Below are 14,255 nucleotides of genomic sequence, written 5' to 3'. Positions count from 1 at the left end.
TAAGTGAGCAAAATAAGCTATACAGCAAAAGCACTTCTGATGGCATAATTGCATCGATACTAAGGCTTTTCCTGACTATTAGAATTTACAAATCAACCCCTTTGCCCCTTTCCTTGTGTCACGCTGGCTGGATTGGGGGGGGGGGGGTGATTTATTATGTTGTTTAACATCAATATGTCAAAATTATAATAATTCATGTGAGATATGCCATGTCAGGTACCGTTAGAAAGGCTATAATGTGCTAAGTAAGATGATGATGTTTATGTTCATGTGTTATATGTGTAATGGAAGTAATGGATATGTTTCAGATATCTGTATTTCAAATTGTGCTGTGTCTGGGCAACACCCCAGGCGGGATGGCTGCAGCAATAACCTGCTTAATGGCCCATTAAGAGATTCACAGGTACAAGGGGCCAGGGAGAGAAGCCAGAGATATACCTGATGAGTCACCAGGATTTACTCATGTGACTCTGGACTCCATTTTCTTCCTGTAAAATTCCACAGGCAGCATGGCAAAAGCCAAAGGACATAAAAGACAGCTGCACCCATTTGGTCTTTAGTCTGTCTTTAGTCTCCAGCCTACCTCTGGATCAACTCATCTACAACTGAGCTGAAGCTGTGAAACAAAGGACTGAGACTCGTCCAGGTACTGGATGTATACCAGAGGGACTATACAAGCCTGCAAACTCCACAATCCTAATAGAAACCTGATATATATAGGCTTTCAAATCATTTGTATGTACGTGATTGCTTTAATCCTTTAACATTTCTCTTATCGTTTTTCTTTCTTTTTATAATAAACCTTTAGTTTTAGTTACTAAAGGATTGGCTGACGGCGTGGTATTTTGGGTAAGATCTAAACTTATATTGATCTGATACTGTGGCTGACCCTTTGGGATCAGGAGAAATCTTTTTGGTAAAGAGCATAGAGTTTTAAATAACTGATCTCTTTACTGGACCTAGTGGCTGATTGGGAGCCAGAGACTAAAATGCAGTAAAGGGGGCTGTGTATGTTTTTATTTTGGCTTCTTGATAACCAGTGTGGGGAATCAGAAGCACTGTTTGTGTCTGGTTGGGAAGTCTGACTTAAGTGTCAGCCACCAGTGCTTGGAGAATCTGTTCTCTTTTCACAGCCTGCCCTGACCATGGCATTTTCAAGTGGCTACCCTAGGCACAGACAGGTCACACCTTGCTTTTAGCTTTAAATGCTTTGCAGAAGGCTCAGTGATGGATTGGTTTGTCTAGGTGTTTGCTAAGCTCTGACATTCAATAACACCTGAGGACTAATGCAGTGAGTTCGAGAAAGGCCAAGGAATCCTCCTCCAGCTTTTTCCTGAGCCCAGGAACTCATTTCACATCTTGTTCATTAGATAAACTAGCTCATCTGAAAACAGGCATGCAAAATACTGCAGATAACACTGATTCAGAGTTTAGCACCCCCCGTTCCCTGGGAAAGTGCAAAGAACTCAATCTCCAAACCTCAAGGAAAACATTTGATTTTTGAGGGGGTCAATTTATGATGGCTTCAGACTGTGTGTTTGCTGAGATCTGTAGGTTGAACAAAACAGCATTTTGTTAGTGTAAAATGGCAAACATGTCCCATAGCATGTATTCTCTGAGGATTACTGGCTCCTACTACACATTCAAACCCAGAATGTGCTGTTCATAACATATTTGCCTTGGGCAAATTTGTAAGAATTCACAGTTTTGTTCAGAGGATGGAATTCATCAGTTTGACATTTTGTTTCTGGTAGAAATTGTAAATTTCACAGTATCACCAATGAGTGAAAACTCATCTATTATCTGTCTATATCTGTTTCACCCATCACCATCATCACAGTACTTAAGTGTAAAATCAGTTTGCAATTCCATATGCACATACCCATTTCAGCTTCCTGGGTAATTCCTCCCAGTTCTTGTCATAGCGCAGATGCAGAATAGCAATAAGTGAACCTCAACGAGTTCAGCATTCAGATAAACACCCAAAAGTTCAGATATTTATCTAAACTTTCCAGAACCTGTTGGTTTTTACAACACTGGGGTTGACCTCTCATGAAGACATACTTTCCTGCATGATTTCTGGCACTTCTGCTCTCAGATCCAGCCAGTGCTTAAAAATTCATAGACTTTTAAAATAGAAGGGAATATGCTGATATCCTAATCTGAATGTCTGTATAACACAGGCCATAGAACCCTGCCCAGTAATTTCCACCTGAATTTCATAACTACTGTTTGAGGTATAGTATATCTTTCAGAAAGATCCAGGCTTGATTTAAAGTCCTCCAATGATGACGGATCTACCACATCATTAGGTAAATTGTTCCTCTAATGGTTAGTTACCCTCACTGTTAAAAATGTGTACCTTAATTCTAGGCTGAATTTACCTAGGTTCAGCTTTCAACCATTGGATCTCATTATGCCTTTTTCTGCTATATTAAAGAGACATTTACTACCAAAAATCTCTTCCTGGAGACCATGAACAAATCATCTTTTAACTTTCTCTTGGATAAACTAAATACATTGAGCTTCTTAAACCTCTCCCTATAAAACATGAATTCATAAAGAACTATTAATTTTTAAATTAGGTCAGTTATCTTCTTTTCCTATAATTATTTATTTGTTTTAAAACAATGTTTGGGGCCCCAAGCTCAGTTGGAGGCCTTTGTGTGGTGTGTGTTTTTGTTTTTGTTTTTTTGGTTAATACAACAGTCCTTGCAAGTAGCGTTTATTACAACATTCAGATACAGAAAGGGTGAGACATAGCACTCAATGCATTCAAACACAAACTTCTCCCGCCCGCAGGCAGTTGCAAACATTGCTTCTTGAAAACTTTCCGGTTCTATCTACTCAGTGTGGGTGTCAACAAAATGGACCACCTCGGCTGAGGCGTTGGGGGAGCCACACCCCTACTGTGCTCTCTGGGTCATCAACATTTCTCAGATGTTATCTTCAGTGTCCTTTACGCTCCACTCAGGGAACCACTTCCTCTGGTCAAGTTCTTTAATTTTCTCTTCTGCTATGTTCTGTTTTTCTAAGTGTTGGTTGTGAATTACTCCCTTGGACTGAAGGATAAACATTCTCCCTACACCTTCATACATGCATGTTTCATCCACCAGGGTCATAATCTCTGTATCAGTGAGGTGTGAGTGTTTTTTCGTCCTGTTTAGTTATTCAATTTTTATATCTGCCAACTTCACCTTTTGCTGTGTGTCGATAACCTTCGCCTGTAGTTCAGTAAAAGCCTTTTTCAGCTCCAGGTCCACCATGGGTGCTGCCATTTTGCTAGGCACTGTAAAAACACAAAGACACAGTTCCTTCTCTGAAGAGTTTACAGTCTAAATAAGCTAGATGGACAAAGGGTGGGAGGTGCAGAGAGGTGTAATGACTTGATATGAAGTCACACAGCTGATCAGTGGAAAAGCCAGTAGGGAGACTATGCCCTATCCACCAGACCACCCTATGTCTACCTTTTTGGTTTGAGTTTTGGGAGAAGACGAGGCTCTAATTTCAGCCCAAGTATTGCTTAGTGAAGGTTGCAGGAAAAGGTCATGATTTAACTTTTCTAATCTCTAGTCACATTAAAAGTGGATAGAAGACACTATCCTGTATATGAAATAAAATAAAAATATCCAAATAATGACTCCCGATGACCATTGTACGGACAATGATTTTAGCAAAGAGGCTTGAAGCATGACATGAGAAGGTCATTATGGGTTCTAAGGTAAAGATATAACTCTGAATTCCTTAAGCTGCTTACATTTTTGCTATCACTGTAAATCTTTCCCCTTCCCTTCTCCTTTGAGCTGGCTAGTTCTGCATACAGCTCTATGACTTGCTTTATGATTTGGAGCGTGTTGAATAAGCATTTTGTTACATTCCTAAATCCACTAAACCAATTTACTTTCCTAATTCAAAAACCCAACCAAGAATTTCACATCTTCTCAATCTCACGAAAGGCCTTTTATTTTTTCCTGCCAGGCTCAAGCAGCAAGATGGGAATGTGGCGTAGCTACATTTTTATCCCTTTCTTCCCTTGCATTTGTTTAAAGCCCCATAATAAGATACTTCTTTGCTTCTGTACCTGTTCATGTAGACCAGTTCTAAATTTAAAACTCTTGGCCAACAAGAAAGATAGCTGAGGCAAAAATTAGCAGGGTTTAATGCATCCATATTACTCTAAGAGTCTGATTCTGTGTTCACCAGAGGGAATGGGAGAACTCCCATTGACTTCAGTGGTGCATGTTTGGTCTATAAAACACTTAGTCATATGTAGACACAACAGTGTCTGGTGGATTTGCCCTAAAATTCTTTCTCTAGAAAAAGCACATTGGGATAAATATTTCCATTTCAAGTGCACACAGTCTTCTGTCTTCACTGGACTATATGATTAGATTAAAAAATAAATAAGACCACATGCTGAATTCTATCCCCTTCTATCTATGCCAGTGTCTGTCTATACTGGCATAACTCCATTAATTACAGTGGAACTACTCCAGATTTACTCCAGGGTAACTGACAGCAGAATTTGGCCCATTACTATTTGTTCTGCTAAGATTTTTATAGTTGAATGTATACTTAGTGCATAAAGCATTTTTGTGTGAAGAATGAGGGCTTATTTTCTAACAGTTCCTACCAAATAAGTCAGATTTAAAGATACAACAATCACATTTCACGCTACTGATTTGCCTAAGCCCAGGTTTAACATAGATACTTAGGTGCATGACCTGTGTGTGAACTTGGAGGAATGCGAGAGAGATGGCTAAGAAAGGAGATGCTACTGTAAATGGAGTAATCTTGTTTGATGATCACAAGAGGAAAAAAACTCTCCAGGGGCCATGAGTACTGCCATATCTAGGAAGGTCCAATAAAGGGGAAGATTGGTCTGTCTACAATGTCACCATAGCTGTAATTCTCAGGCAATAATAAAACCCTAGTATGTTATTAATTCAGCTGTTCTGGTTACTGTGGAGATGCTATTTGAGTACTGCCATTAATTCATCATTTTGCCTGCTAATATATTATTTTCTACAGGGATTCATTGTTTTAAACCTCAAAGTGAATTAGCCTGTGGCATATTTCAAAGGTTTCTCCCCAATTAAATCAGTCCAAGGACATCCACAGTGCATCAGAACCACTTGCGTTATGTTAACAAAGATTAAATTAAAAAAAAAAAAAAAAAAACCCAGTCAAGAGGGTAGGATATCTTTTAATAGGACTTATCACTGAGACTTCAAGTTGGTTGAGCTGCTTGATGTGTATATAGATAGATAGATAAAGAAGGAAATGTGCTTGGCTATTCCCGCAGAGATCATGTTTTCTCGAAATAGCCTGACATATGCACAGTCACTAATGGCAGCATTTGTCACACTCATTGCTCATCAGGTTGGGACAGAAAATTCTTTCCCAATAAACACAGATCCTCTACAGAAAACACATACAGCAATAAAACGTAACTAAAAAACCAATCCATATTGTTGGAATTTTACTTATACAATTGTAAGAAGACACATTTTGCTAGGGGGAGAGAGAGAGAGAGTGTGTGAAACATATCTACATACAAACAGAGAAACCGGGAAGCATAGACTCGTTATTAGTGTGGCATGAAAATTTAAACCAAAACCAGATAGCATTTGAGTGTGTGTGCAATTGCATACCCAATGTGTGAATGCAGTTAACACAATTACACAGGCAAATGGAGTAATCCCTTGGGCCAGTAGCTAACCTGGCATATTTACTCTCACTGTAATTGCAAGCACAGGTTAGGTGTGCATTTTGCATCCCTAATTTGTTTGAAAACCTAGCCCACAATTCTTAGCAGGGTCTCACTCTTTCCCTACTACTTGTATATCAGTCACCCATCGTCCAAATAGTAATTGCTAATGGTGGCTCAAGTAGAACAAAGCTTACTCTCAGTGGTTCAGTTAGGCCCACAAATTAAGGAGGGACGTTACTATTACATTATTTTATTTGTGCTTTCCTTTTGTGACAGTTGTGCACTCTCAATACAAGAAGCAAATAGTACTCATAGGGCCAAGAACTATCCCAGATCCATATGTCTAATTCTCATTGGTATCAGTGATGTCAACAGAAAAAACATAAGACAAAAGGGACCAGACAGCTTTGTACTGGCTATTTTTCCACAGCCAGGCGGACATTTAAAACACAAATAGTCAACATGTAGCGCATATACTATCCAGTTTTTAAAGGGTGTTATTCCATGCATGGAAGACTAGCTGTATGAAAAGAGAGAGAAATAAAAATAACACAGCACATAAAAAGAGGACAGATTTTTACAGGGAATTATCCTACAGCATGAAGGCTAACATTGTAACCAGAGGAAGAAAAACAAGGTAACATGTAAAGATGAGAGATTTTTACTGGATATTACACAGCATCGGTGTGATCTAACACACACTGTTTGAACAGGATAAAGAATTTGCAATGGAAAACTAATCCTAAGATTTTAACCCATTTTCCTGTTTGCTAATAGCCACAATCAGATTGTAATTTTTACTAATTTATTTGCTAACAGTAGTTACTCCATGGATGTTGTGTGTAAACAAATGTTAGCATCTCTAGAATGACTGTGGAGCTGCTCTGCTGCCACAGAGAACAATGGTTTGTAGATCCTTAGGGTCCTGAATACAGTATGTACATCACACTTCACTCTGCTACTAAACCCTGTTAGTTTTATGGATGTGCAGGGAACCCCTACAGAGCTGCACTCATCAGTTTGCAATGCCTGCAGCTCCTTTGTACAAGCTCCTCCAATCCTGCCTCCCCTCATAACATGCAAAGGAGATAGAACTTTCCCCAGAATATGGACATCAAGTAGTTGGGGTAATCACTAGAAGGAATCCATTCATCCATCAGGTTAAGATAATTCACCCCAGTTTAAAAACAAACCAGATTCAGAGGACACACTTGAAATCCATGTGCCCCTACCTTCCCAGCACATGCCTATGCAGGGAAGATGGGTTCACGTCTGGTTGCACAGCCCTAGGGGCATGCGAGACAGGGAGAACAAAGAGCATCCCACACTGCACCACTGACAGCTCAGGAGTGTGGGTAAACTCCCCTGTGTGACCTTTCTGCCTGACAAGAAGATGTAGACTAGTCTGCTTGTTTTGAGGCTTCTGTGTCAGGCCTTGTGTATGCTGTGGTGCTGCAGGTATCCCCCTGTAGGGCCTTAACAAAGAGGCCTCCTGCAGCAAACAATGGGTTTTTACATAAGGTGTAGATAGTCTGCCTCTCCAAGCAGTGCTAATGGACACACATTTACACAAAGGGTTAGGTCTGCACAGCTACAGGCTCAAAAATATACTACTTGTCCCAAAATATGGCCATCCAGTGACTGGGCCAGAATTCAGACTTGTATTTCCCATTCCTTTCCCACCAAATTACTAACTTTGGACAGTGCAGGTCAACAAGAGCTGAGGAAAACAAGTATAAATAAACCAAGCCAAAAATATAATTCTACACTCCTACTTATGTAAATGTCACACGAAATTTTAATGCAAACTTTGCCTGACTAACAAAGACTTTGAAAGTATCCCATGGAATTTTGTGGGAAGCAGTGCCTAGTGGGTAAGCACTGGACTGGCATTTGAGAGACCTAGGTTCAGTTGCTGGCTCAGCCATAGACTTCCTATTCAACCATAGTCTATCCTCTTATTTATCCTGTGCCCAAGTTTCCACCTATAAAATAGGGATAATATTTGCCTATCTCTGAGAGGTGTTTTGAGGATAAAATCCATTAATGAATGCTGGACACTCTGATCATACTGGGATGAGGGCCATTTAAGTATCTAGATAAAATTAGCATTTTCCATTACATTTTTTCATGGGATTCACTATAGAATGCAGTAGAAAGCTATGTTTCTGCTACTATTTTTTTTTAAAAAAGGGGGAGTTGGGAAATTAGCCTTTACTATTAAATTCTATTGTCTCCCAGATTTCTGTAAAACCTTATTGATTGGATACGTGTTAAATTCTATGGGACCTTTCTATAAGCGAGGAGAGCAAAACTTGGCCTAGAAAATAAAGTGAAAGAAAGGTCACAGAGGTAGGAAAGACAACATGGCAATGAAAGATATCAAAATCCAAAGCATAATCTGTTTAAAGGAAAAATTAGGTCAAGTCCTACGTGGTTAATTAGAGTAGACCTATCTGGGGGGAAAAATATTAGAGAGGAGATAGAAATAAGCATGAAACCCAGAATATAGGAAAATCCAGTGGGTGGAGAAGGAATGGTTGCTGATGTGATATATAGACTTCTACTCCCTTGACTGGCAAAAACTTCCCGGGTTATATATGGTAGCTGGTTTCTAGGGCTGCTTTTCTTCTGTAACACATTTGCTTGTCTTGGGGATGAAAAAACCCACTCCCTGCTTTCTTGCAGTGATCCTCTTCAATGGCTTCATAATGAATTAATTTAGCAATAATTACAGCATCTATCAGAATTTAGTTCCCATCAACATCCTATCTCTCTACCTATGTTCCTATATGACACCAATCATGTTGTCTGAGTGCGTCAGGGGCAGTTATAGCCTCACGATTCAAAGAGTGCATGATACTAAACTGCCAAGGGGGCACTGACCGCCCACAGCAGTACCCTTTGCCCTAGCACTGCAACCCTAATCCCGGCCTGGTGAGAAGGGGAGTCCTCAAAGGGTGGAGAATGAGGTCTCCCTGCACTCACCTAGCAGAGGCAGCTGCAGTATCGCAGGGTTGGGCCTGGCTCCCCGCAATGCCACTGATTCAAATTTAGCCCAGACACCCTCTTTGTCATGCGGGGTGGCCTGGCCAGGCCAAACCTGAATGGTGCTGCAACTTCGATGACTCCCCAAATTATAAAGTTTTGTTCCTTTTTTGTAAGAAAGTCCTTGTTCATTTTTTTGTTTGGTGTTTGCTTATTTCACTGTGATGTTAACGTGGTTGCATTGTTCTCTGGGCTCCGTTTCTGTAAATGAGTAACAAAATGCAACAGTTTCCCGAATGAGGAACCGTCTGTGACCCATCTGTGCCTCGGGTAGCCACCTGAAAATGCTAAGGTCAGGGCAGGCTGTAAAAGGAGAGCAGATTCTCCCAGCACTGGTGGGTGACACTAAAGTCAGACTTCCCAACCAAACACAAACAATGCTTCTGATTCCCCACACTGGTTATCAAGAAGCCAAAATAAAAATACACACAGCCCCCTTTACTGCATTTCAGTCTCTGGCTCCCAATCAGCCACTAGGTCCAGTAAAGAGACCAGTTATTTAAAACTCTATGTTCTTTACCAAAAAGGTTTCTCCTGATCCCAAAGGGTCAGCCACAGTACCAGATCAATATAAGTTTAGATCTTACCCAAAATACCACGCTGTCAGCCAATCCTTTAGTAACTAAAACTAAAGGTTTATTATAAAAAGAAAGAAAAACTATAAGAGAAATGTTAAAGGATTAAAGCAATCACGTACATACAAATGATTTGAAAGTCTATATATATCAGGTTTCTATTAGGATTGTGGAGTTTGCAGGCTTGTATAGTCCCTCTGGTATACATCCAGTACCTGGACGAGTCTCAGTCCTTTGTTTCACAGCTTCAGCTCAGTTGTAGATGAGTTGATCCAGAGGTAGGCTGGAGACTGAAGACAACTGAAGACAAAATGGATGCGGTGCAGCTGCCTTTTATGTCCTTTGTCCTTTGCCATGCTGCTTGTGGAAATTTACAGGAATAAGATGGAGTCCAGGGTCACATGAGTGAGTCCTGGTGACTCATCAGGTATATCCCTGTCTTCTCCCTCTGGGCCTGTGAATTTCATTAATGGGACATTAAGCAGGCTTTTGTTCTGCAGCCATCCTGTCTGGGGTGTCGCCCAGAAACACAGTACAATATGAAATACAGATACAAACATATCCATAACTTCCATTACACACATAACACATGAACAGAAACATCATCATCTTACTTAGCACATTATAGCCTTTCTAACGGTACCTGACATGGCATATCTCACATGAATTATGATTCTGATGTATTGATGTTAAACAACATAATAAATGCCCCCTCCCCTCCCCCCCAATCCAGCCAGCATGACACCGTCGTCTGTCTCTCTTCACATTAGTCAATACAGCTTTTGAAAGGATACCAGTCATGGGGCAATAACAATCCAGGAGACTAAACCCAGGTAATTAAACTAACAGCATTAGAAGAAAGTTTGAGCACAGAGATGCATCTTGCATCATGCCTTGTAAGTGGTAAGATGGAGGCACTGACAGGTTTGTAGCTGGGTCAAAGTCCAGTGCCAAGGAACTGCAACTGTCAATGAGAATTCTTCCCTACCCACATTCTACACTACTCAAGTCCTGAGTACAAACCATTAGAGCGTTCCCATCTGACTGTTGAGTCCATGTTGGGACATAAGGCTGAAGTAATGTCTGAGGTAGGTGATTCCTAGACTGTTATACCTTAGTTTGGACTTGGGAGCTGCAGTTTGATGGGGGTGGGCTGGTGATGACCACTGTAGATATACTTTGTTATGGATGACCTGAATTCTGCCTCACCATGGCCCACTGGCACACCACTGGTTATTCCTACTCAGAATAGGAATAATCTGCAAAGGCCCACAGTCAGGTCAAGAAAAATGTTTCTGTTTTTCTTATCAAATGAATAAAATGTGCAGCCTTTCCAGGCCTTTCAGCCTAACAAAACAGATGTCATTTTGAGTTGGGCAAGGAGATGAATTTACATTACAAGTTACGTGTTAGTCACATTCCTTTATTGGCAATTGGAATGATCCGAAAATCATTTCTACAGCACAGCCAGAAAAGTGCTCATTCCTTGGGATACGTTTTACAAACCGGTTTGCCCACTTTTTTGCTTACAATCAGGCTTGTGTTAAGTCTCCCTAGGAATGAATGAGCAGTGAGAAATAATCCACTCTCTGGGGAAAAAAGAAGAGGATCTATGGCTACAGAGACGCATTCCAGAGCACAATGGAGAGATTGCCTGTTTCCATGCAGATCCCAAATTCTCAGTGCATATGCTCAAATTAAAGGTCTGTGAACTTAAATCAGACCATCTAATATTTCTTTTCACTTCTAGATTTGCTGTGCTTCTAAATATCAATTACCAGGTTTGTGTAAATTATAGGGATGTTGAACTTGGAATGGCTACAGTGTGTTTAAAGTGTCTGAAAATCTGATCTAGGGAATCTCAGACACATTTATAGATAATTAATGCAGTGTGTAGAAACTTGAAATCAGCTCTATGTGTATGCATGTTTTTTAACTAGTAATTTAAAAGGGCATTATAGGAACACATTAACAGCTATTAGCCAAGAAAATGTTAAGATTTTTTTAACATAAAAAAAAATCAGTGTAGCTATTCTGTATAACATGGGCCTAATATAGGAAATGTACTGCCCTGGAGAGATGCATATTTATTCCTTGCAATTTTTTTGTCACGTCAGGAATTGCAATTAGGTTGTTAAGTTATTGGATCTTTATGTAGCAGGAAATGATTGTCTTATGACACATGTACTCTTTTGGATAGAGGTGTGTAACCAGTATTTTAACAAGGAGCCCCCACAAAATGTTCCCTGTTAGCTTGTGATAAGTCTATGTATGGTTGTGTATGTCCGACCAGAATGGAGGGGGGAAACTCTAAGGTACCTATTCATTTGTTTACCCACTTAAACATAACCTTGCTTGTGTCATTATTATTCTCACATGTTGGAAGTGTTTAGACTTTGTTCCTGGGTTTGATACTCTTCTCAGTTTAATGAGTGTAAATCAGGAATTTTTCCCCAGAAATCAATAGAATGACATTGGTATAAAGATGCTGTAGATGAGACCAGTATTTCACCCACTGAGTATAATGATAGTATAGAAAAGATGTCAGTTTGTGGAATTTGAAGTGAGTGGAGAGAAGATTTTCTTTTTAAATACCCTGCACCTCTACATGCTAATAAACAGCTTCACTTCAACCTATTTTTATATATCAGTCGATCTGCCTGTTGATCTGTGTGGGATCACCCCCCCCCCCCCCCCAGATTCCAAGCCATAGCTTTCGTTTCTGAAATAGACGCTCCCCAAGGGACTTTGTGAGGCTCTGAAAACCTCTTCCAGCATTTCACTGAAATACAAAGAGGAATAATGTCTGAGTAACCCTATACCCTTCATACAGTGTATGAACGTGTCCTCTCTTTCTGTTCCTACTCCACTCATTTCCAGGAGGAGTAGTTCTCACTGAGAGAGATCAGTTATGAAAAACCTATGAGCAATGTCTCTGTTCATTAATTTTTGGCTCAATATGTAGCATAAGGCAGTATTTAGACACTTTCTAGGATTGTCCTTCAATTGGGTTCTAGTGTATATGTTAGAATGGCATGATACCTTTTAGCAGCTTTTGTTGGAGTGAAGATCCTTCATTACACCCCATCGAGATATGGCTTTGAGTCACAATTTTACCTAAAATTTCTTTTTCTCCCTCTCAGCCTGATTAGACCCAAAATTAGATAGGGCGATTCAGTCAAATTATGTAGGTTTCACCTGGCCCCATGATAACATGACCTTTATATGGATTCAGCACTAAACCATAAATTGACCTATTTCTGTTCAAACCTTACGATCCGAAATCATTCAGGAATATGTGAATCTCTTGTAAATCTTTTAGCAAACCAGCTCTGAGTTTCACATTTGCAACAAAACCTGAAACCAGGCCAATAGCACTTGGTTTTTGGTTTCACTGCAGACACTTCGGAGAGCTGTGATACATATCTGCATATAGGATATCTACAGGAGGCATTAACTTGGGCTTATTACAGCTTGCCATCTGTAGTGGTGACAAAAGGAGCTACATTAGAGCCTCAAAACTCTGTAATTCCTCTCATTTTGCCCTGCATCTTCCTCAAAGCACTTAGGCAATTAGCAGTACAAGGAATTTTGTTTCACTGCATATTCAATTCTGCTTCCTCCCCACTCTCCATTTCAAGACCTACTGTTATTTAGTGTTAGCTTCCAGGTTAATTTAAGGAAGAGCACTTATTCCTGTCTAATTGTGCTTTCTCCCCAGGGGTGACAGATTCCATTGCCAGTTGATATTCATTTCTAAGTGATGCTGAATGTTGATCAGGCTCCTAGCTTATAAATTGTACAATATACCTTTTGGGTCAATATAACTCAGAACTGCAAATAGAATGGAAGTCCCCCTTTTCAGACACAAAACATTGCATTTATTCAGTGAGGAAGAAGACACAAAAAAGCTAAGGATAAGGACAGAGACAGTTTCTGGGCATTAACAGGTAAACTGATCATCTAAGATTAAAGAAGATTAGTGTTCTATCAAGCAGCAGAGCATCTCTTTTGGGATACTAAAACCTGTGGATTAGGCAGAAAGGTAACTGTCTTTAGTAATGTGTGGTTACAGTGTTAATATTCTAGTTTGAACAGAGAGACCCCGTACAACGAGTCAGCATTGGCTTTTTCTAAATTCTTCCAAATTCACTGGGATTACAACACAGAGCAAATTTAATTATAGAAAATAATTAAAAAAAAAAAAAAGATAGAAACCACTATGGTGCTGGGGTTCCTTTCCCTCTTACACTGATGCTTTTGGAAAGAAAAGTTCTGGAAGTGACATTTGTCCAGGCACTGCTCAAAAGCCCAAGAGGAGAAAGAAACAAAAATAAGAACCAGACTAAACTGCTCCCAGTCCTGGCCTCAACACCATCCCCTAAACAAAAACATTAAACCCATCATCTTTTTTTCAGGTCTGGATTGATTCTGACAACTGTTTATTTCATCTGAATGTGTTCCCTGTCCTTCTTGCATGCTTCCCCTCCCCCTGCTGCTCATTCCTTACTACTTTCTAGAAGGAGACCCATGAAATTCCTGGTAGCACTACTCCTAGGCCCTGTTCATTGCAAATATATCTGGGCTCTAGTGTTTCTCCATTCCTGGCAAGTCACATTGGACAAACATACTTCTGACAGCAAGCTCTAAAGTAGGAAATATCACATGATCAATAGGATAAAAGGTCTGCTGCTCTTGCATTTATTTGTTTGGTTTTTTAACTCTTAAATTATTTCCCCAAATTCTTTCTATGCATAAAAAATGGATTTTTTTTTTGTGGCTATTGCCCTGAAGTTTTCAACTCAAATGTTACTAATATAAACGGTGCAGCTTGGGATTATGGCTCAGATTCTGCTCTCGTGTACACAGGTGCTATGTTTTCAGTGCTGCTACTCCTGCTCGTTCAGTTCTGCAGTGGT

The 14,255-nt window shown here is 40.0% G+C and overlaps 1 pseudogene; it reads right to left on the bottom strand.

Annotated features, from left to right (window-relative positions):
* Window positions 1-2,906: 2,906 nt before the first annotated feature.
* On the bottom strand, window positions 2,907-3,278 carry LOC137147002 (prefoldin subunit 1 pseudogene; annotated as a pseudogene).
* Between the last annotated feature and the right edge of the window lie 10,977 nt (window positions 3,279-14,255).

This window comes from Emydura macquarii, unplaced genomic scaffold (assembly GCF_026122565.2).
Source record: "Emydura macquarii macquarii isolate MOO-44397 ecotype Brisbane River unplaced genomic scaffold, CSIRO-AGI_Emac_v2 contig_499, whole genome shotgun sequence".
Taxonomy (NCBI): domain Eukaryota; kingdom Metazoa; phylum Chordata; order Testudines; family Chelidae; genus Emydura; species Emydura macquarii.
The sequence above is the reverse complement of the archived record's forward strand: the minus strand, read 5'-3'. Positions and strand labels throughout refer to the sequence as shown.